Source organism: Triturus cristatus, chromosome 1_1 (genome assembly GCF_964204655.1).
Source record: "Triturus cristatus chromosome 1_1, aTriCri1.1, whole genome shotgun sequence".
Taxonomy (NCBI): domain Eukaryota; kingdom Metazoa; phylum Chordata; class Amphibia; order Caudata; family Salamandridae; genus Triturus; species Triturus cristatus.
This window is the reverse complement of record NC_140579.1, coordinates 386,057,837-386,083,272: the sequence shown is the minus strand read 5'-3', so window position 1 is coordinate 386,083,272 and position 25,436 is coordinate 386,057,837.

Here is a 25,436-nt window from a genome sequence, read left to right as displayed (position 1 = left end):
AACAGGCGTTGCCGGACCCGCGTAAGAATCCTGCTGGGTATTATAAAGAGTTAACCCAGACAGTTCAAGCATGCGTCATGAATTTGGCAGACATCGAAATGCTATTCGGCAATGTAGTGCCACAGCCTATATGGGCCAAAATTCGCCATGAGAATCACCAAGTTGCTTTAGGAGGTGATTGGCCAGCTATTGTAGCGGCAGATGCACAACAAGTTGGTGGTGCTAAACCTGAGCCTCTGATTGCCGCTTTACCTGGCAGAATAATCAATTTGATGAAAACGCTGATGCCAGCGTTACGGGTCAACTGGGATAAATTATCAGCATGCAAGCAAAAGAAGGACGAAAGCGTCTCTGATTTCTTCACTAGATTTGAAGAGACCTTCGTAGACCACAGTGGGCAAGATATGAGTACTGAGGGAGGTCAGAGGTTGTTTGTCGACAAGTTTGTGTTTAATTTATTGCCTGAGCTTAGTAACAAGTTGAAGGATTCTGAGAGTGCATGGGCGGTGTCGACGACAGCACAGATACTCGCAACTGCTCAGTATTACGAAAATAGAGAAAAATAAGAGAAGGAAAAGTCAGAAAAGAAGACAAAAGACTTGAAAACTAAAGTTCTTTTGCAACAGGCGTATCCGCCTCGCTCGAGTCAGTCAGATTCACAGCAACGACCCCAGTTTCAGCAACAGCCACAATTCCAGCAAGGGATGTCCCAAAGATTTGACTATGGTTTTCCCCGACAACAGTTAGCATGGAATCAGTGTGCCTATTGTAAAAAGGAGGGTCACTATAAGAATGAGTGTCCAGTTCTGCACTCACAAACTAGTGGTGTCCCAGCTCAGAGAGGTCGCGGTGGGTTTATGCAAGCTCTCAGAGGTAGAGGACGTGGTACTATGCCTCCACAGACTGATCGCCCATCTAATTATTTCGATCAGCGAAATGTACAATCCACACAATCAGGTAGATCTCCCCAATACCATGTTGAGGATTATTATGAAGGTAGTGAAGAAATTCAGCAAAGTGAGTACTAGGACAGCCACAGGCAGAGAGAGGGAGTAGTATCAGTTCCAGTTGATCAGAGTGGACCTTATGTCGCAGTAGCTACATCAGGCGTGATTGAACCGTTTCTGTTGGATACTGGTGCAGCAAAAAAGTTCAATTATGCACGCGAAACTCCCTGGCGCACCTTTGTCTGGCTCAACGAACATTTCAGTAGGTTTCTCAGGCGCCCCTGTTCACAACCCTGTTTCTGGTCCTTTGTCAATTTCTGTTGGGCCATGTCAACTAGAAGCACCCCTTATTCTGACGACCGGTTGTAATGAGAATCTGCTTGGTTTAGATCTGTTGAAACGCCTGCATGCGACATTGTACTGTTCCCCTTCGGGAGTACAGCTCACGTTGGGTAAGAGAGTCATCTCTCCCATGTACTTGTCGATGGATAAGCTCCCACCGGAGCTGCGCTCTCTCCCTGATAATCTTTGGGCGACTGGTCCTAATGATGTAGGTCTTCTGGAAATTCCCCCTTATGTGGTGAGTCTGAAGGCAAATGTTAGATTCCCACGAATCCCACAGTATCGGATTTCAAATGAAGGTGAACGTGCGCTTTTACTGATCGTGCAAGATTTGATACAGAAAGATGTGATAGAAGAAACTAGAGGAAATGTCTGCAATAGTCCTGTCCTGCCGATTTTGAAACGCACTGACCCTTCCAAACCTCCAATCTACAGATTTGTGATTGACCTCAGAGAGGTTAATAAAATAGTGGTTCCACAGTTTCCTGTGGTCCCAGATATCACTGCACTATTGACGTGGATTCCTGCCTCAGCTACATGGTTTACAGTGATCGACTTAAGGAATGCCTTTTTCAGCATTCCGATAGCCGAGGAAAGTAGGGATATTTTTGGTTTCTCCTTAGGTGGTCGTAGTTTCAGATTCAAGCGCGCCCCACAAGGTTATTGTGAAAGCCCTTCAATTTACAGCCAAGCATTAAAAAGTCAATTAGATGCTTTAGTACTTCCACCTGGTGCTGCTCTGATCCAATATGTAGATGATCTTTTAGTGGCTGCTGACGACAAGGAAACTTGCAAAATAGCTACAATTTCTTTGCTGCGTCATTTATCAGACTTACATCACAAGGTTTCACCTTCTAAACTACAATATTGTTGCCAAGAAGTGACCTACTTAGGTCATCTTTTGTCAAAGGAGGGAAGAAGGTTGACCCCAGAGAGAATCAAAGCAATTTCACATATGACTGTACCAAGCACACAGAGAGAAGTGCGTGCGTTTTTGGGTATTACATCATATTGCAGACAATGGATCCCAAATTTTTCTCTCATGGCAAAACCATTGGTGGCTCTGACTGGAAAAGGTGTCCCGAGTCCTTTGCCATGGTCTGATGAATGTCAACAGAGCTTCTCGGAATTGCGCGATGCGTTGTGCTCAGCTCCTGTGTTAGGTACTCCTGACTACAGTAAGCCGTTTACACTATATGTCCATGAAAGAGAGGGTTGTGCGTTGAGTGTCTTGACGCAACAATTTGGTGACAAGCAGCGACCTTGTGCGTATTTCTCATCCACATTAGATCCGGTAGCCAGAGCGTTGCCAAGTTGTTTGAGAGCTACAGCAGCAGCTGCAGTGTCTATTCGACAGTCTGCTGGATTGGTCATGAACAACATGTTGGTAGTCATGGTTCCACATGCTGTGGATACACTCATGAATCGAACGAAAACTCAGCACCTCACCAGTGCTAGACTATCAGGCTATGAGCTGACACTTTTGGCAAGTCACATTCAGATCAAGCGATGCAGCATATTGAACCCAGCAACGCTGTTGCCGACTACTCAGGAGTCAAGTGATTCAGAGCCCCATGACTGTTGTTTTAGAACTGAGGAAGAGACAAAAGGTAGGATTGATTTAAAAGATACTCCGTTACTAGATCCAGATGGTACTTTGTATGTCGATGGATCGTGTTTCAAGCTACAGACTGGTGATGTGACGGCTGCGTATGCAGTTACGACTTTGAGTACGGTTGTCGAGACTGCAAGAGTGAGTCAGAATTCTGCCCAAGCTGCAGAATTAATTGCATTGACAAGAGCGTGTATTTTAGCTGAGGGAAAGAGAGTGAATGTGTTTACTGACAGCCAGTATGCCTTCGGCGTAGCACATAGTTTTGGTCGCTTGTGGAAAGAAAGAGGTTTTCTCACGTCCCATGGGACTAAGATCCAACATGGACAGTTAGTCAATGATCTGTTGGAATCTCTGACCTTACCGAATGAAGTCGCAATTGTGAAATGCAGTGCACACCGGAAGATTACGGATAATGTTGGCCGTGGGAATGCGTTTGCTGATGAGGTCGCCAAAGGGGCGGCCAAGAACATGATGAGCCGAATGTACGTTGCAACGTCTGCAAGATGGATTGCTGAATCAGGAATGTGTGAGAATACGATTGAAAGTGTGAAGGCAATCCAGAACGAAGCAACTGAAAATGAGAAGAATGCATGGAAGGAGAAAACGGGTAAAATGGATTCGAGTGGATGTTGGATTGATTTGTCTGAGCATCAGCGTTGGATGCTACCTGATGCGTATGTACTTGCGGTAGTCACTATGGCGCATGGAGCGGCGCACATCAGTTCGAAAGGGATCTGTAAGATGTTAGCTCCAGTATGGAAGAACGATGGAATTACTAAGTGCGCGGCGAGAGTGGTGAAAAATTGCATGGTATGCCTGATGCATAATCCTGGCAAGGGAACCCCAACCCCAGCTGGTCACTTTCCCCCCCCCCCTTCTTATCCCTTTGAAGTGATTCAGTTGGACTTTATCCACATGGACAGATGTAATAATCTCAAATATGTCCTAGTGGTAGTCTGTGCTTTTTCAAGATGGATTGAAGCGTATCCATTAAAGGATAACACTGCTATGTCCACTGCCAAAATACTCCTCAAAGAGTACTTCCCTAGGTATGGTATGCCACGCATTGTATGGTCGGACAATGGAAGTGAGTTCGTAGGGAAAGTTATGCAGAGTGTGTGTACGGGTTTGGGAATCAAGCAAAAATTCCATAGTGCGAATCACCCACAGTCAGCAGGTTTGGTTGAGGGGTACAATGGTACCTTGAAGCTAAAACTTGCTAAAATCCAAGCTTCCACTAGTTTACCTTGGCCAGACGCACTGCCTTTGGCTTTATTGTCCACCAGAGCGACTGTACACTCTCGAGTAGGGCTTAGCCCATATGAGATTGTGTTTGGTCGCCCTGCTAATGTCTGGGGAGTCCCTAGGCCCAAGGAGTTCAAACAGATCGAATATCCAATGTTGATTGATTACCTTTTTGACCTGACTGCTAAATTGAGTCTTATTCACCAACAGGTATTTGAATCCTTGCCTAAGCTGCCAGAGAGTCCAGGTCACACATTGAAACCCGGTGATCTGGTTGTGGTGCGGAACTTTGGACGGACCCGGAACCTCCAGCCAAGATTCGTGGGTCCGTTTCAGGTGCTCCTGGCCACAAGAACTGCTGTACGCCTGGCTGGCAGGAAAAATTGGGTGCACGCTACCCATACGAAGCGTGTGCCTCTCCCACTCCCCTACGACAACTGGGTTAGACAGGGATTTGGTGTATCCGAGACAGAACCTGTTCCTAGGCTTATCCCGTTCAGTGATGCAGAGTACATGACGGACAAACGATCTGAAACACAGAACTCTGATACTGCACCAGGAACTGTTCCTTTGAACCCTGAACAGAGTGTTGTACAAAGTGAACATTTGCCACCTGTGGATTTGAACATTACTGCACCTGCAGATCAGCTGTTTCAAGACCAGACAAGGCCCGGAAAGTACAGATATAACCTACGTTCCCATTCCATGAACCAATAACATTGCATAATCACCTTTCCGTGTGAAAACTGTTTTGATCTTATCACATTGCATTCAGTCAGGAAGTTTGCTCTATAATTTTTTTTGTCCTTTTGTTTTTGTTGTTCTCTCGCCTTGCCATCTGGGTTGCCGTAGGGTCGTAACGTGTGCCTTGTTTTAACTTGCAGGGGGCCAGACACAAGGTCGGTCTCTTCTGTTTATTTTGGGAACTCCCAGGGTAAACAGAGGCAATTTTTCAACAGGTACAAACCATCCGTTGCGAACGGTTGTAGAAGATGGAGCTTCCTGAACTGCGACGAGCTAACGTCATAAATGCTCGTAAGACAAAACTGTATGAAATTTTGCATAGCAAATGTTTCATGATGCAATGCGCTCTGACCTTTCTGATTGTTTTAATAACTTTGGTAGGCGGAATCGTTTTTGGTATCCAATTGATTTTTGCACCTGTCACATCTACAGTGCCTCCCCATGTTTCTGTTTCTCCGACTGTTGTTTCTCTTCATTCTTTTCACCCTTTTCCTGCACACGAGCAAGCTCTACGCTCTGAGTTTATAAATAACACTTTCATTCAGCTCTTGCACCAACACCAACTAGTAGTAAATACAACGAACTGCTGGGTATGTGGTCTGATACCACATACCATGAACAAGGGTCTCCCCTATCTGGTTCTGCCCTTTAGTTATAATGGATCATTTTGGGCATTTCAGACCATGTTCGCCTATGCTCTAGAGACCTATCCCCCGCGACCTCCGCGTTCCACTAGGTATAACTCTGCTAATAGAGCCTTGGTAAAGGGAATTACTGACATGGTTAGAGATGTCAATAACACTCCGTTTATTCCCAAGGATGAGTTACGAGTTTATATGGGTTGGAATGCTATGGAGTATGGCATTAGTTTGGGTGAAAACAAGCGTAAAAGCTCGACTCCGATTTGGGTCGTACCCCACCAAGGTCAGGTCTGTTTACAAGGGAATGGGAGGAATCCGAGAGCTCGACTAGGGAAGAGTGACTGCACTGAAACGTACGTTTTTCCATCACAGTCTTCCCCTGCATTCTTAGCTGCTAAGGGTACCTATTTTGTCTGCAAAGACAGAGCATATACATGGCTGCCTGCTGACTTTTCAGGCTCATGTTATATTGCCCGACTATTACCTCCGACATACACTGCTGCACCGGATTATCACAAGACTAGAGTTGTGAGAGGTGTCTTCGACAAGGAAGATACAGCTGGCCAAGAAGCAGGAGACTTTTTCAAAGGTTTCCTTCCGTTCTGGGGGCCCATGGCCAATAGTAGGAACTTGCGTCAACTAACACGGGTAGTTGAATCCACCATTACTGAAACTGCTGGTGCCCTTAGTAACCTGACAGCTGAGCTTCAAGCGGATCGCCTCATGACGTTGCAGAACCGTATGGTCCTTGACGTATTACTTGCAGATCAAGGTGGGGTATGTAAGATGATCCAATCGAGTTGCTGTGTCTTTATCCCAAATAATGCGCCAACAGTATATGAGGCCATTTCTAAGTTACACAAGATCACTGACTCTATTCATGTAGACAAAGGTGATTGGTCACTGATGGGATGGTTCTGGAATCTGTTATCTGCGTGGGGATGGAAGGTTCTGATAGTCATTGGTGTTTTGTTGGTATTTTTATTCTCATGCTGTCTCATCGTTCAGTGTGGTCCTGCCTTATGTGGCCTTTGTGCTGCAACATGCGTAAGAAGACCACCTGTTTTGGGAGATACGCCACGGGATCGAATAATGCTCCAACAACATATCAGTGATCTGATGAATATAGAGATGGATTCTGACTAGAGTAAGTTATTGCCTATGTAAGGGCAAAAGGACGGTCTGAGGTTCTGTAGCGATCCAAACCCGTGTGTTCGGTATCGTAGTACTGACACGATTTTGGTACCAGTGAACCATGAATGATCCATTTAGTATGTGACAGTGTTTTCGCTGTGCTACGAGCATGGATTCACTGAGAAATAGGGCATTCTGTTGTAAATTCATGGCATCCATCTTAGATACGGCATCCATTTTGTTTCTTGCCCTCACATAGTCAATGGACAAGCAATGACCCTGGCTGAATCACCTTGTTAAGGACACGTAAGCTTTAGTCCAAGGAAGCTGATGCTGCGTGACTAGGCAGAAGCTACCTCCCTTGCCTGAGGCCAATCATGCTATACTGGTTATTGTGTTCATTGGCCTGATCACGATTAGGAGGCCGAAGACAGTAGCCATGCCCTTTTATGACCCACAAGCATCTCTTATCCTACTTATCAATCTTTCCCACCTGGCTCCGCTCCTCTCCTTCTGGGCTTTTACTATGGGGAGGATACAATTTTTATGATGGGGAGGATCGGTCGAAGAATGGAAAACTGACATGAAGACTTGATCGAACACTGGAATCTTACAAATAATTATCGTTTGGTATATGTTTATTGTTTGTTTGGGATACCGGGCTAGGCATGAAAGATATTTTTGCAATGCTGCCTGAGGACACATTTGGTGTATTTAAGGAGCGACCCACGTTATACAATTCGAACAGTCTCCTAGATTCTGCCTTTGTGTGGTTCCTACGACATCTGTGTCCCTGCAGTAAATAAAACTTGGTCTCTCTGACGCCACCATCGAGAAGCCCGTGTCTCTGTTTATTTGTGCACCAAGGCAGGAAGGAACTCAGGGGTCTTTTGGGTGTTGTTTCCCTGACACCTCTGGACTCTAAAAAGTCCAGAACCTCATTGCACTGAGTGGTAATTGGGTTAAGAAATGTGAAGGGTCTCGTCATTGAGCCAGGTTTGTACTCTTTCTTGTTTGTTGCTCTTGGCATATAATATAAATTGCATCTTGGATGGGTTTGAGCTTCAGGTAGGTGCTGGACATCAATGGAGTAGCCAGACAAATAAAATACCTCCCTCTTTGAACCAAAGCACTTATGGCACCAAGCAAGTGAAGGAAGTCATTGTGATCCTCTCCAGAAGAGCTTGCTTGTCTCTTCCATCCAAACATCTATCCATTCATCCATAAATTCAACATTTTACCTTTCCATTCTGTCATCCATTTAGTCTTACATGCATCATTCAATCTGTCATCATTTCATCCATCCGTCCACCCATCCATATTCAAACCTCTCCATCCGTCTTTAAACCTATCCTTCAAATACATCCACCCACCCATCCATCGATCCAATTGATTCATCTATCCACCCACCCACTCAGGCATCCATTCTTCTTTTTTTTTTTTTTACATTTGTAACAAGCCTTTATTGAAATCACACCCTGGTGAACACAGCCATGTGCCTACATCCTATCGGGCCAGCACGGCATCCAACTATGGTCTTAACGAATGACACCTGAAAAGTTATCACAGCAAGCCGCCTACAACCCCTGTGGGGCCGGCCGTGTCAAAAGTGCAAGCAGTAGAAGTGAACAACAATAAAGGTCCAATAGAAAACAGAACCCATCCAAACACTGTACACCATAGTAGTAAAATGCCGGCAGCACACGAGCACCGCAAGAAAAAACAAGCCCCAGTCGGCCAAGGAACACCCCGCAGTCTAGCCTCCAGATCCCCAACCGTGCCAAGCACAGGCTCCAGACCCAGGGAAGGTAGCCACCTCAGCCCGGACCCCTGGAAAAACCCAGTCCCCCCACAACCCCCCGCAGCCCTCCGGCCGCACCCCCCCACTAAATCGGGTCAATATTCGCATCCGTTGAAGTGGTGTGGGCCAACAAGTATGCCTGAAGAGGACCCCAAATATCCCTAGGGCGAGAGGTAGGGGGCATCAAATCAGAGTAAGTATGGAGCTGCTCCTGACAAAAGATCAGATCAGACAACCAATCCTTGAACTTAGGAGCACGACCTCGTCCCCATTTGCTTGCGATTCGTCTCTTCGCCATAAGGAGAACAAATGAAACATATCTCCGTACCCTGACAGGGATTTTCTCAGTATAGCCCAGGAGGGCCGTAAGAGGCTCCTAAGGCACATGCATGCCCGTCATTTCATCCAGCGCCTGGAAAACTTCCCCCCAAAATGCCCTGATGGGTGGACAGCCCCAAGCCAAGTGGCCAAAGTCTGCCCCTCCCGCCCCGCATCTATCACAGCAGTCAGTGTCACGGAGATACAGACGATGGAGTCGGGCTGGCGTATAGTACAACCTGTGAAGGTACTTATAATGTATAAGGCGTAGCCTACTATTAGCAGAGATAGTACCCAGCTGCCGACAACAGAAGCCCCACTGCTCAAGCGTAATGGACTCTCCCAACTCCGACTCCCATCTACCCCTGGCCGGCGCCGGATCTCGCTCCCACTGTGTTGTGTGATACAATCGTGATACCACCCGGGCCGGGGAAGACTGTTAAAGCAGGTTATGCAAGGGCAGCATAATGGTGGGCTCCAATGGGAAACTTGGCGTCGCGGAGCGCACGTCGCGCCGGAGACGTACATAATAGAATAGTTCTAATGGGGTGTAGGTAGTGTTTCTAAAGAACTCCTCACTTGTGACAAAGGTCCCGTTCTTATACAGTTGGCCCCAAGTGAGGCGAGACACTCTGCGCAACATCCTACTGCACCCTCCCTCCAACGTCACCGGTTGGTCATGTCTCCCCATCAACGGCGCCAAGGGTGAATATAGTACAGGACACTGTAATCTACCAGCCAAGTCATGCCAGGCACTGGTTGTGCATTGTACCGTGGACACGGCCCTATACCGGGGGACAGCTGGAACGCTCAGGTACGCAGCGCAGGGAGTGGGTCGCATGTAGCCGTCCTCGATGGCCAAATGGGGCATGTACGGTGGGGGGTGCAGCCAGTAAGCCGCAAAATGAGCTTGCGCGCATATAAAATAAAGCTCAATATCCGGAACCTCGAAGCCCCCTGCACCATAAGGGCGGGTGAGGACGTCCCAGGCAAGCCTGGGTTGTTTCCCACCCCATATCAAACGAACCATCTGAGCCCGAACACTTTTAAAAAAGAAACGACTGGGAACCTGGGGAATGTTGGTGAACAGATACAAGAGTTTAGGCAACACCACCATTTTAATCAGGTTAATGCGAGCCGCCATAGAGAGAGGCATAGCAAACCACCTGGTGACCTTGTCCGCAATGGAGTCTAGCACACGCCCATAGTTAGCGCGCATCAATTCCTCTCGACAGCGGGAAACCCGGATACCAAGATACGTGAGGGTATCCGCGCACCATCCCAGGGGGAAATCAGGTTGAAACTCTGGGGTAGAGGCTGTAAGGGGGAAGATCTGCGACTTTCCCCAATTCATCGTGACACCGGAGAGAAGGCCAAATCTAATTAGCAGTCGAAGAATGGGGCTGAGGCTGACGGACGGATCCCGCAGATATAGTGTAATATCATCGGCGTATAACGAAATTAAAATCTGCCTCTCTGGGTATATCAAGGCATATTCCCTATAATGTTGCCGCACCTTAGCCGCTAGTGGTTCAATTGCCAGGGCGAAGAGCAGGGGCGACAAAGGGCACCCCTGCCGAGTACCTCGCGTGATCTTAAAAAGCGGCGACTGAACACCATTTACCAGGAATCTCGCCCGCACTCCCGAATATAACAAATTCACCCAGGCCAGAAACGGAGCAGGAAAGCCCATCCGCTGCAATACAAAGGCCAAATAATCCCACTCCAGGGAGTCAAACACCTTAGTGGCGTCAAGGAATATGGCGGCCGCATTGACATCAGGGTCAATGTCTTGTAGCAGGGCGAACAGCGTTCGTAAGTTATGGGACGTCCCTCTCGTGGGCACGAAACCGGACTGGTCGGGAAGGACCAAGGCCGGCATTAGGGGACTGATGCGATTAGCAATTAGCTTAGCCAGAATTTTGGCATCAACATTAATGAGGGATAATGGTCGATACGAATCACAGTATTGGGGTGATTTCCCTGGTTTCAACAGAGAGATTATCCGGGCCTCCATCATAGTTGGCGGCAGTATCCCCATTTCGCGTGCCTCCTCGTAGACGTGCCGCAGGATCGGAATGAGCAGAGAATAAAACATTTTGTAAAACTCGGCCGGTAAGCCATCCGGCCCCGGCGCCTTTCCGGATTGCAGCTGCATTATGGCCTCTATTATTTCTGTATCCTCATGATGACGCAGGAGGAACTCTCTTTGTCCATCCCCCAACCACGCAATCGCGATGTCATCAAAAAAAATCCTGGAAATCAACCGGACCCTCCCTGCGAGTTCGGTACAGGTCCTTATAAAACTTCCTGAATGTCTCCGCTATCTCTGAAGAGGACCTATGCACTCGCCCATCGTCATCCGCCACCTCGAGGACCGTATTGGAAAGCCGCGGAGGGCGAATAAGAGCCGCCAGCACCTTCCCTGGCCTATCCCCCTCACCATACTGGCGGGCCGTGAAATATTTACCCCTAAACCGGCATTCCCGCTCAGCGGTCTCTTGATAGTCACTAAGAATGCTCCGAATCTGAGCCTGTGGCTCCGGCATAGCAGGATCCCGCAGATCAGCCCCCAGATGCCTGAGATCCGCCTCCAACCTACACAGCGTGGATCGTATATCCCGCAGGATCCCTCCACTCTTCGCCACGCACACCCCTCGCATGGTAGCCTTAAAGGCGTCCCAAACTGTGGAGTACTGCGCGACCGAGCCAACATTGCGGGAAAAATAGTCCATGATCTCCTGCTCCACCTCCCGCTGAAACACCGGATCCAACAGGGAGAGGGGGTTGAGCCGCCAGGCCAAATACGGGGCCTCCACATGGGGAGGGCTGAGTGTGACAAGCACTGGCGAGTGGTCCGAATAGGTCCGGGCGAGGTGCGAAGTATGGGTTACCCAAGAAGCAAGACCCTTGGTTATAAGCCATGCATCGATTCGAGACCAAGAGGCTCGGGCTCTAGTATAACAGGTGGCCTCCCTTCCCAAGGGGTGCATGTGTCGCCAGGCATCCACCAATTCAAACTCGTACATAATCGACTTGAGGGTGGACTGTGCCTGAGAGTAGTGGTGCGGGCGCGGGTGCGATCGATCCAGCTCTGGGGGGAACCGTAACATTATAATCGCCCCCCCATAAGAGATACGTGGACCCTATCTCTACAATCTTGCCCCAGAGCACCCTAAAAAACTCGGGATCATCTATGTTCGGCCCATAGCAAGACACAAAAGTGAAGGAGTAATGAGCCAGTCTACCCCACAGAATCGCATACCGCCCCTGTTTGTCCGCGAGAGAACCAATCGGAGTATAGGGAAGAGTGTTCCGCATGAGGATGCAGGTTCCACGCGCATAGGACGAATAGGAGGAGAAACATGTATGACTGGCCCATCGAGTGGCGAAAGACGGGGGGGCAGCAGGACTGAAATGCGTCTCCTGGAGCATCGCACAGTGTATGCCGTGGCGATCCAGATAAGAGAGAATGTGCCTACGCTTACGGGGTTCCCTCAGGCAGCGCACATTCCAAGTAAGGAATCGGAACGCGCTGGGAGTAGTGCCGTCAGACATGAGCGTCCTCCAAGCATGTCAAAAGGGAGAGAGGGCCGGAACCCCCTCGGTGTCGATATCCATGCCTGTCGGTGCTCGGTGTGCCATATACGCATATCGTAGCATTCGTTCTGGTGTAACATAAACAAACACCCCCCCCCAAACACAACAGCAGCCCAAACCTGCCGTGATGCTCAACCTCCCACCCATATTCCCCAATAACCACCATTACCCTCACGAGGGAGAAAGGCTGAATCACACCCAACCCCAACACTAAATCAGAATAGCCTAATACGGGCTCACCTGTGGGGGGTAGAGTCCAGAGGGCAACCAGAAATCACCTCGCTCAGGCGAGGGTGTTCAGGTGATCAGACAAATACTCAGCTGGGACAATTAACAGAACCAGTCGATACAAACAATACCTACTGCCAATCCCGCAGCCGAGACACCCAGAACAGCCACGGTCGCAGCCGGGCCAGGAGCGCGAAGCCTGTTGCTGGCAGAGACCGTCCCGGGAGAACACCGCCCGAGGGTCCCCCACCGCCCCCCACAAGCGGGGGAGAAAGGAGACCCCCAGCGGCCCCCCCCAATATGGGCCCCGGCCCTCCAGCCATATCCGCCCCCGGACCCCGCAGCCGCCTAATTCCGGGTAGTAAGGATAAGTCATATTACAATGTCACTAAGCCGGGACACCTCCCATCTCCAACAACAACAGTGCACAGTCATTCCACATCCGAGGTACCACCACATTCTGCACCTCTAGGGGGCGGGGAGGAACGTCCCGGCCCAGCCTTTGGCAATGTCTTAAGGAAATCCTGCACCAACTGCAGAGAATTAAAGAAATGGAGCTTATTCTGGTATGTCACTTTGAGCCGGGCAGGGAACAGCATTGCATACGGGATACTGAGTTGCTGCAGCCGCCTTTTAACCGTAAGGAACTTCCTGCGCTGCCCTCAAAGCTGAGCTGGCCCCGCTCCCTCGACAATCGCAGAGCCGTATCCCGGTCTCTGTAGTTAAGCACTCTAGTGATTATCGGTCGCGGCGGCGCCCCTGGGATCAGGCGGGGGGCCAGCAATCGGTGGGCCTGCTCCACCACCAGCAACGATGAAAATGCCTCCCTACCAAACAGTGCAATAAGAAGGCGCTCCACATATTCCTCTATCCTGCCCGTGGCAGTGGTCTCAGGCACCCCCACGATGCGGAGGTTGTTCCTTTGAGAACGGGATTCCAACTCCTCATTCTTAGCCGCTATCACCTTGAGGACCCACTCCATGTCCAGCAGCTTCGAAGAGGTGGCGGCGGAGGAATCCTCAGCGTCCGAAATACGTCTCTCCGCTTCCGTCAATCGGTCTTCGTGCTTGTCCACCCTATGCGTCACTCCTTCCAAGCGGGCATTCAAGGAGTCCATTTTGGATTCTATGGAAACTAAACTCAATTGCATGGCCAGTAACAGCTCCTTCAAATCCGCGGTGGAAGGCGCCGGAGTGTCCTCCGCCACGTCCGCTGGCTCAGTTTGAGAGCGAATCCCCTTCCGCGCCTCAAAAGGCAGCTTCGACTGGCGGCCATCTGATTTCCCCATAGTGTCCGGGCAGCAGGACAGGAATCCCCAACTCTGTCTGCGGCCTCCGCCCAGGCAGCCTACACCTTGAGCCGCAGTGAGTGTCCGCAGCGCCGGCCCGCCTCTGTCAAGCCTCCTGAGGCTTCCCGCAGTTAGCGCAAGAGCGCCGCCTCCTCACCACCTCCAGCACCAGCCACAGCTGGCTCCAATCAGCCTCTTAATAGGAGCGTCTCCAGGCAGGGGCCCCTCCGGACCTAGCGCCAGGTGGGCATTCGCGGGCAGCAGGGCAACTTCCTCCAAATCCTTCAGTATGCCCCCTGTAGCAGCGCAGCCTCCTCCAAACCTCCTCCTACAGGCTCCCCTCCAAACGGGTCAGGCAAGAGAGACCAGGGCCCAAGGGGGAGTCAGTCGTTCCCGCCAGGCCGTCCCGAATATTTATTGAGGGGGGAGGTGGAACCCCCAGCACCACCGCCAACAAGGGAGGGAGGGCCCCAGCGTCTCTGGGGCCGGCGCTCCTTCGTGCGGCGCTCCGCACTGCGCCGGGCTGCTCTGCACTGCCTGCCCTCCGCGCCTCCTATGTAGGCAATGCCGCCAGGTGACACCACAGCGCCGGGTCCCTCCACGGAGCCGGGTCCCAGCGCAGACACCGACAGACAGCACCAGCGAGGGGGGGAGGCGCCCCCTCGGGCTCTCAGCAGGCCCGGACTGGCAATGCCGGGCACCGGGCAATCCCCCGGTAGGCTGCCAGGGGTGGGGGCCGGTTTTTTGTCAGGGGGCCGGTTTCATTGCTGGGGCCGATATTTTGGTCCGACGCGACGCCGCCGACGGCGTTAGTATTAAGATAGAATGAAAACACTCTGTGTGTGTCTCGACTCTCTCCTCACTCAGTGCGTGCGGGAAAGAAAAAGCACAATTTTATCAATAAAAAATCAGATTCAGCAGAAATCAGAATCAATTCATGATCGGTCCGATTCCGGCTGCGCGGCAATAATTTATTATTTAACATCAATAGGGGGTGGGTGAGTCGTCGTCACACGGGCGCCCTGGCTCGCGCACAGCGCGCCGCGCAGCCGCAGAAATCTCCGCCGGCGCAGCCCGCGCGTGTGCGCGGACCGCGGTCTCAGTTCATGCACCTTAGGCAGGGTGGGGTGGCTGTGTGACATGCGCATTGGGGTTAGAACAATAAAAGTGCGCGTGACCCCGACCAAGGAGCATTTTCCAGACCAGCCACGAAGACAGAGACTACTGAACGAGGCAGGGGCACCCGGGCGGGCACCCCATAATTCATTTCTAATTGTAGCCTCTGCCTGCTGCCTGTGACTGTCCCAGTCCCTAGTCCCAGCAGGCCAGTACTACTACTACTACCGTCGTCCGTCGGCGTCCGACTGTCCTCCGTCGACCCGTCGCCGAGGTGAGTCAGACTCATCAGTGTGTCTTCTGTGCAGCGCACTAGCACCCTGGGGGGCCCCGGGCCCTGAGTCTGGAATGATTGTGGATTTAGAGTCACTGAGCAGTGCTCAGACACAGACAGTGACTCTAAATCCACAATCATTCCAGACTCAGAGTCAGGGCCGTGAGCAGGCAGGCCTCTCCTTGCTGTTCGAGAGCAGGGGCCAGGGGGGCGGGGCGGACAACACAGCGCGGCGATGCATTGCCATTTGCCAACTGGTGCCGGAGCGAGGACGGTGGTGGCTGGCTGGCTCAGGCAAGGCCCGGTTCTAGAGGGTCCCTGACACTCACACACAGATATGTTATTGTTAAGCTAATGTGGCGAAGGTAGATCAATCTTCGACAAAATAATCTGTTCAGTGGTCAGTGTAGGTTTCTAGAGAAGCATGCCACGTGACCCCCCTGTGTAGCTGCGTCCAAGCAGTCGATCTGTGTGTTCCGGATCCAAAGTATGGTGTCTTCAGACAGTAGTGCAGCAGGCATAGGCCTGGCTGCAACAGACTTCCTAGTGCCTTGAGCGGCTGGTTTTGCGAGTCCACTGACCACTGTGCATTTCCTCCAGTTTATTTATTTGGGTTTCGCGTTTCACTGTGTCATGCCTCAAACTCAAAGTTTCGAATCTGTGCTCTTCGACGTGGTTCAATCAGGTCTACTAATATGTGCCCCAAAAGCTGGCACCCATCACAGGGTCATCCAGAAACGTATTTTTTCATCGTACATAGTCGTAGTACCAGTGAATAGATAGTGCAGGAGATTGTTAGGCGCTTCTTTTGCTGTTTTAAAGAGAAAGTACCTAGACTGAGACCACAGTTTGACATAAGTACTCTCTGGACATTAACATTGAGCACAAAAGTTTAAGACATCTGAAATGCCTGGTGTCCTGGCATTTACACCCCAAAGTGCTGGAATTCCTAAGCAATACAGCCAATGACAAATACATTAAACATGTGACTTTTAATGCATGCATAGAATTGTTTGTTCAACTCGAATGGCAGAAGCTCTTGTGCACCACATGTGGTGTTTGTGCTGCTTTTTTTCCGACGTTACTCGTGCTAACAGCACTAAATTGCAGTGCAAGCAGCGATATGTGCATATTTTCCCGCCCAGTGACAGAACTCTGCAGAATGTTATAGCATTTTTTTATGTGACGCCGCAGAATTTTTACAGAGTGAAACACTGCAAGTTGTGCCCACCCCTAGTCTTTAATGTCTTCCCTTTGTCTTCCTACCTTATGAATTGCACCTCATTTGGCACACTTTGTCGTATAGTTCCTGCGACTCCTGCTCCAGATTAATGTGATTAGACGTGAAGGGGAGCATGGCAAATCTACTGACAAATGTTAGTGAATATCTACAGAGTTAAAGTATGGGAGTTTTCACCGATGAGGGGGTCATGGGGTGGGGGAACTACGGAGCGATGAGGGGCGCTGGTGGAGGGTGGCAGTGAGGGAATCTGAGGACTCACACACCCCATGACCTCCTCCTCACTGAGGAGGAGGTCATGGGGTGTGTAGGAGCTACGGCGAGATGAGGGGTACTGGTGGAGGGTAGTAGTTAGGGAGTCTGAGGAGGAGGCCATGAGGGGGAGTGGCTACGGAGAGATGAAGAGGGTGGTTGGTAAGTTATCTACAGAGAAAGAGGTCAAAAAGACTTTTGTACCAGCACTAAAGCCGGCCCTGTCAGGGCCTTTCTGTTTTTGTTTATTTAATTAACAGTCATATGATTAGGACAACTGACTGTAGAGCATACTTTAACATGCATGCTGATTACATTTACTGCTATATTCAATGTTTCAAGTTTGAAGGTGATTTTACTTTTGTTTTTTACTGGGAATAATGAAAGTGGAACTGAATGGTGGCTGATATGGGGCTGGGTCCCAAGGTCAGCTGTGAGATAAGGTCTAATGTAGAGGGGTGGTAGAAAAGTGGATCATTAAGTCTGTAAGGGAGTGCGCTGCACAGTCATGTGTCAGGTGGAGGTAGTAATGAAGAGGGTTTCTCCCTGAAGGCTCGCACAGAGGGAGCCCGAGTAGAGTCACTTGCTAGATACTCCCACCTTAGAAACCTCCTCTTCCCTTCAAAGGGACATTACATGGGAGAAAAGCACTTTTTTAGAGTGATAACATTTAGAAAGAGAGTGTGTTTTACTGTACCTTGTAAGACTAAGGAGAGATAAAAGGAGGGCCCAGAAGCAGGCCTGGCTAGATACATAAGCGATAAATCGGGCCAGCAGTGGCCCACCCGAATGTACCTTTGGCTCACCCAAACAAAAATTCCTGGAGCCGGGCCTGCTACCTACACCCCCCTTTTGCAGGCAACCCCTTGGTTCCTCCTTCCACCGGCGGAGTCCACTGCTGCCGGAGTGAGATGGTGGTGGCTGCCTGCCTGTGCCTGCGAGAGTGGCTATGCTAGTGCAGCACTGTGGATATGTGTGACTGTGCTCCCATTGGTGGCGCTGTTGTGCTGCTTGACTCTTGGGGGGCTGTAACTGGGGCGAAGGTTGGGGTCAGCAAGTCTGCTTAAAATATATTTTTCAGCACAAGCCCCAACTTGGGGCTTGTGCTGAAAAATATATTTGAAGCAGACAACAGGGCTTTCTAGAGTTTATTTATTTATTTATTTTTTTTAACACGACTGAGTCCTTTTGTTTTGTTTTCCACTGGCCACTGCCTGGTGTTGCCACCGGGCTCTGGCAATGGCGCCGCTTAGGCTAACGCGGGGGGCCTTTTTTAGCTCATGTTCAGGACAAAGGCTTTGTCCTGAACATGAAAGATAAGTCTGTTTTTTTGGGAAGGAGTCCGAGCCATGTGGATTACCGAGTTTAACAGAACATACTGCCAACACGTGGCAGTCAGCCTGGTCGGCGCTGCGTTCAATCCTTACATCAGGGTGGTTGTTGTAGTGTAGTCCGCATTGTTTCCTGAATTAGGTTAGAGGTTTCAATTCGGTGTCACATTATTGTGTGGTGCACATGGATTTTTCTTGTATCTAGATGTCATAGTGATTGTGCAGTCAGTATTCACGCTAAATAACCGATGTAGAGACAGCGCCTTTAACCGGCTGCTAACACGGTGCCTCATTTTGTATTCGCTGTAGGAAGTGTGCTTCGTATTCAAGGCACACAGCGACAAGATGATGAGCTGCGCACAATATGTACATGCCTTTAATTATCTCAGTAATTTCAGCATCGCATCGACAATATCGGCGAGTGACCTCAACATAGAAGAGGGCATTGCATTGAAACACAGACATAGGCAAGTCAAAGGTGGCAGCTGCTTTTATTTTAAGATGGTGTTTACTTTAGGGCCACACCCTTGCAGCAACATTCTCCTCTCGCTACCATTATGGGGATACATTAAATAAAAACAGTACTAGACAAATCACATCTCTCGGCAGAGCAGCATTTTATTAAAGCACTCCAAAGTGTGCCCCTCGTGCACGTTCTTATTAATAAAGTTTTCACCAACTAATGCGAACAGAATTTGAAGCTAGCCTACAAGAAGTGACTTATGGGCTCCAGGATCATTCGCGATTCTGATATAGGATTGTAATTTAACATCTTATGGTGCAGGTTATAGAGTAAAGGGCTTAGCGCTACTACCATCTTCTTCAATGTAATGTTTGACCTCTAATGGGCCTTTGTACCCTTGTATCAGTTCCATCTGTTGAAGGTCGCCCTCGGTGCGTTCCCTATGCGCTGCCTGGCTCAGTTGCTTCATGAATCATGACCTATATTTTGTTTAATTTTCTGGATTTCAGGCCGGATTTCACAAGAAAAGAGTTTGCGCTGGTAAAATGCGCACTTGCGTGTTCAGTGCTAGCACTATTTACAAAACTCAGGATATAAAAATCATTTTGCACATTGTCTTGTACACTTTTTACTCTGAACCTTTGCACAATTGTTTGAAGTTAAGTGCGTTTTTAAATGTCTTTATGCTATTTTATATGAAGAATAAATTGGTTATATTTAAATTCATGTTTTGTGCTCGACATTTCAGTTTTTAGTGTTTTCTGTAGGAATGTCTGTGTTTTATGACTGTGTATCTTGGTGCTCCTTAAGGTAATCATTTACTATGCTTTAAAAGTTAATACAATCCAATATGTAATGAAAAATGTGTTGAAAAATACTTTTTTTTTTTGGCCTTTCTGTCTCCCAAATTTCTTGTGTGGGGGGGACAAGTTCAACCCCCCCAAACTCCCCCTAATAGTGGTTGCTCACTGCGCTTGCTCGCTACACACCATGTGGGGGCTGGTCTCACTTTTATTTCTCTCTGATTTACTACTCGTGCCTATTTTTGGTGCTCTCTGAAAGAATGTCTATGGGTACATATGACTGGGTGGGTAACCTGGTGCTCTTGAAGGTCATCATCTACTATTTACTGTGGTTTGAAAGTTGATACAATTGAATATGTAATGAAAAATGTGCTGTAAAATTCACCATTTTGGTCGGTTGTTTTCCAAAATTTTCTTGGGGGGAGAACCCCCCCAAACCCCCCTAGTAGCGGTCGGGCTCGCGCGCTGCGCGCGCGAGCTACGCGCTGGACGGAGGCTGGTCTGCCAAATTTCACGGGGGCTGGTCTGACAAATTTTGCCAGGGCTGATTTCAGTTCCCAGTCCGGCCCTGGCTCTCAGCAGCCTCCACAGCAGCCGGCCAGCTCCGCCGTACCGCCGCGACCCGCCACAGGGAGCCGCTGCACTCACCAGCCTCAAGCAGGCAGCTCCTCCGAGATCGTGGCGCGGCCCCAGCTCGGCTCCTCTCAGCTCCGCAGCTCGCCGCGTCCGTCCCTCCTTAGCAGCAGCTCCGCAGCCGCCGAACGGCAGGGGGGAAATACCAGGCCAGCTCCCGGCGTCACCTCCGCTCCTACACTCCAGTGAAGCACCGGGCAAGTCCTCACCCGTCAATCCATCCCCCAGCCACGGTCCAGACTCCAAACGGCTCCCCGCAGAACAAGGCAGATTAGCAAGACGTGGACCTCACATGCCAGTGCCAGCAGTGTCCGACACTCGTCCAGCAGGTGTTTTCTCATAGCGCAGCCCCAGCCATGCAGGATAAAAGCCGGATCGACACCTGAACAGCAAGAGCCTCACGCTAGTGCAGCCATCTTGCGTGGCGCCCTCTAGCGCCCCCCAGGCATCCATTCTTCCACTTATCTATCCCCCTTTATATATCCATCCACCCATTACTTTACTCTTCCATCCACCCTTTAACTCATCATCCTCTTTCACTTCATCCATCCTCCCTTTCACTTCATCCTCCCTCCCTTTCAATCATCCATCCAACCGTTCACTCAGCCATCCATCCTTTCACTCATCCATCCAACCTTTCACCCATCCATCCAACCAACCATCCACTCATCCATTTACCCATTTACTCATCCATCCTTTCACTCATCCTTCTATACATTCACCCTTTCACTCATCTCTCCACCTTTTCATCCAGTTGTCCATCTACCCTCCTTTTCACTCATCCATCCGTTCTTTCACTCACCAATCCTTGCAATTATCCTTTCATTCATTCCTCCATCCACCCATCCATCCCCCCTTTAACTCTTCCATCCACCATTTAATTCCATCCAGCCACCCTTTCATTCCATCCAGCCATCTAGCTTTTCACTCAATCCATCTGCACATTCACTCATTCATGCATCTATCCATCCACCCTATCATCCGTCTATGGATCCACCCATTCTTTCACACACTCACTCTCCCACTCTTGCTCATTAATTATGAGCCTTTTTCTGCCGAGATGCAGACAGAAGAGGCCCATCAAGAGCCCCACCACAGATGTAGCTGCTAAATCGGGGGTTGAAGGCTACGCTATTGGACATCCATCTCTGGATGATGTGCAGACATTGTTTGAAGCATTGGATATCTGAAGCGAAGTAGACTTTCAAGTAGGGTTGTGTATCATCAAAATATTCATGAATCTTGATGCTGTTATCTGTAAGTAGAGCACCAAGCAGCTCCATGTAGAGGTTGAAGATGACAAGAGACAGTTTGGAACCCTGGGGGGCTCCACAGGTGATAGGGATCTTTAGGGACCTTGTGGTGTCCACATGGACAAACTGGTGTCGGCTGGAAAGGTAGAAGGAGAACCAGTGAAGGACATTGCCAATGAATCCCATTTGAGGCTTCGGGTTGCAAATGCTGGTGGGATGATTTACTGTATCAATGGCAGCTGAGTGGTCCAGCAAGATCAGGAAGCAGGGGTGATCTTCCTCTGTGGTCAAAAGGGTATAGTTTTGGCTGGTAGTGCTGCTCTAATCCCTGCCGCAGATCACGGCTCTGATCCCTGCCACAGCTCGCGGCCTATATTTCTGCCGAGGACCTTAGGGCTCCCGGGAGTCTCCGGCGCATGAGGTCACCTGAGGGGAGGAGTGGACTCGGCCACAGGCTTCGAGTGGCGGGTGGGTCCTGGAAGAGGGCCCCCTCCACGACTTCTGCCCCTACCTCTGCTTCCTACAACGGCCTGCTGACCCTGGGAGGCATCCGGCGCCGCACTGGCTTGGCCCTACACGCCGGCTCTTCCTGGTGACGGCCTCTTGCTATCCGGCCTGGGCGCCTCAACACTAGTGGTGTCCTGAGGAGCTGTCTGGACGGCGGCGGTGAAAGGGCGCCTGCCCCCTCGGCCTTCCCTGGCCCAACCTGGGGGAGCCCGGGACAGAGCCACGGGTGCCCCCACTGGTTATAGGCCCCATCCTGCGAGGGGCCTGCATGCGGAGAGTGGTGGCAGGGCCTGAGCACCTGGAGACCTGGTGGAGGGCTGCTGCGGAGGTGAGGAGTGAGGGTATTTGCTGGAGTCGGCCTGTGGCTGCATCTTTCCTTGGCCCGGGATGGTGGGGGATTCGGCTGTCGATCGGGCGGTGAAGGAGAGGAGATTTATCTCCTAGAGCGATCATCACACCCATCCCCGACACGGTCTGGGGCCTCGAAGACGCTCCCCACACCCTGCTTGGCTGACTGGGGGCCCCCCGACACTTCGGTGAGGAGCAGAGGGTGCCTCGGCTACTGTTTCGGGTAGCGGTGACCCCCCTCTGGGGTTGCATCCCCTCTTGAGGACAGCTAAGGGCCAAGTGTGCAAACTTGACTAAGAACCTTCTGTATGGCCTTGACCCCAGTATCAGGCAGTGCGGTGTGAATGGTCCTCCAACTCTCCTCCCTCTGCCCTCCCTTGGCTGCCGGCTCACCCACCGCCCCCACACCCTGGAGCTGCATTCTGATCCCTCGTGCGCATCAGCCCTGGGGTCCTAGTCCTGACGCCGGCCTCGGCTCTCCAATCGCCCCCTTGCATGATTGAGGCTCTCATCCACTGACACGAGTGGGTCGACTGAGGTAGGACATCGGCCGTCGATCGGGCGGCGAGGTCTGGAGCGTCTAGGTCCTTCCCACCTCCCTCCCTCCACTAGTGCCACCATGGGCAGAACGAACAGACCGGCAAAGACCCCTGCCACCCAAACAAAAATGGACCGTTTCACCACCTCGGATGTGGGGGCGACCGGGGGTGCCGGGGAACAGGAGCCTCCGCCGCCCGCGGATTAGTCGACTTTCCTACAAGCCATCCATGCCTCACAATCCTCGGTGGAAGGCAAGATCGCGGAGGTGCATGTGGACATGACCCTCATCCGGCAGGACCTCCGAAATGCCACAGCCCGGATCAAGGAGACTGAAACCTGAATTTCCACCATGGAAGATGACGTCCAGCAACTTAAGGGGCAGGTGGCTCGTCTCCAGTCGCACACTCAGGAGTTACACCGCCGGGCAGAGGATGCGGAAAACAGGTCCCGGAGCAACAACCTCTGCCTGGTGGGCTTCCCGGAGGGAGCGGAGCAGGGCCTCGCGGTGGACTGTCTGGAGAAGTGGTTGCGGTCGCGGGTCCCTGAGGGCTCTCTCTCTCCATGGTTCCCGATTGAGCGGGCCACCGATCTCTTGCCCCTAAACCAACGCCGGGTGCGGCCCCCCAACCAGTCATAATGCGCGTTTTCAAATTCAAAGACCTCAACACCATCCTGGCTGAAGCCCGCAAACAGCAGCGGCTCCGCTACGAAAACCACACAATCATGATCTTCCCAGATTACACCCGTGAGGTCCAGGGTCAGCGCCGCTCCTTTGGTGAAGTCAAACAAAAACTGAGGACACTCAATATCTAATATCGTCTGCGAGTGGTGTTCGCTAACAAGACCTTGTTCTTTGACACTCCTACTGAGGCCTGGGCCTGGGCGACAGAGGAGCACCCTCTGCGGGCCAGTGACCGGATTCCACTTACGGGGGGTGGATGGTGGGCCGTCCATCCTGCGCCTTCCTCCCCCTGCCCTCAACGCAACCGCTCCCACAGGCGCCGTGGGCAGAGACGAGTCCGGTCAGACTCCCTGTTGGGCCCCTCCCGACAACCAATATTGTTTTTCAAAGAATCCTCGGCCGGTAGGTGCTCTGGCTCTTCCGGCCACCTGGGGCGTAGGGGTGCTTCGCCCCGGCCCTCTTCGCTTGACCTCCCAGACACGGAGCTTTCACGTAGCCCGATGCTCCTGAGAGACCCTGCTTGAACTCGTCTCTGCCTGCCAGGCTTAGCTTCACAGCTGGAGGCTGTGTTTAGACTCGTATTGTTCTTTTCTTCCTGATGGACTCAACTAGGTACATCCTGTCCTGAGGAGGGGTCCTCCACGCTTCCCCATTCCCAAGCATTCTATTTTGGTCTTTAGTTCATTTGTTTATTGTTAGGGCGACAGATGCTTCCGTTCCTGAAGTGTAGGGTGGGGGTGGGAATTGGGACTGGGGGGGACCGTTGTCCCGAGTTTCTCTGTTAGTTTGTTTAATTTGTTATTCAGTTTTGTCGCACTAGCATTCACATGGCACCCCGACTTGCACTTGGTGGGATGCACGGACTTCCCTCTGGACACCTAACCGGGCCTTCTGGCATCCAAATTTGATGCCAGGCCTCCCTTTGAGACTTTACTGCCACACCCTGCCATTATGCCTGACACACCTCTACTAAGCACATCCCTGTGCATCATGTCCTGGAATGTTAATGGCCTCTTGGACCGTTTTAAGCGCATTGCTATCTCATGTTATGCACAACGCCTTGGGGTGGACATCCTACTGTTACAAGAGTCGCATTTGTTGAGTAATCACTGCCCCTTTTTAACACGCTACGGCTATGACAGGATTTGGCATTCAGGGTTCACTCGGGGATCCTGAGGGGTGGCGATTCTGGTAAAATGTTCTCTTCCCCTTGTGACTGTGCAGGTAATTCATGACGCCCAGGGCACCTATGTGGCCTTCAGTGGCACACTAAACGGTAGCCCGCTAAATCTTGTGTCGCTCTACTCTCCTCCCTCAATGTTGACGGCAACCCTAACCAAATCCGCTGACCTCTTGGCATCTCTACCCCTGGGTCCCACTTTCCTCGGGGGCGACTTCAATGCGGTCTCTTCACCTGCCCTTGATACAGGCAAAACAGCTGACGACTTGGTCCGAATCGTTGGGTCTGTGTGATGCATGGCGTATATTATGGAAATAGGGGATTGATTCGATAAGGGTAACAGAGGCCAGAATCAATTAACTATTATAAACATATGTTTACCTCTGAACCCATAAATCACAGTACTATTTGATCATCAGTCCTTTTTATTGACTGAGAAAACCAATATCATTTTGCTTTTTTCACAATTTTCTATATACAGGGTAAACTCTACAACAATAGGCTCCTTTGTTTTTTACAATATTCACACATATATCCTGTACATAATATTTACATTTTTTACACAAACATATACAAAAAACAAATAATATGACGTTATGTAACTAGGTTCTCCACCATTAGTTTTTTCAAATCTATATGAAAAAGTCCAATATTTTTCACCTTTGGGACCTTAAACTAATTGTTCCTCAAAATAGTTGGATTTTGCTGGTCCTATGCAGAGTCAGAAACAATGTTTTCAATGTTCAGGCATGGGGTAACCTTATATTTATTAGGTTCCTGTTATTTAGGGGAGGGAAAAAAAGGAAGTTATTTCCGCTATCCCTATTTTTTCAGGATCTCTGCTAGACTGGTTTTTATATATAGCCTACGCGTTTCGACCTTTGTATATGGACCTACAAAGTCGTGGAAAG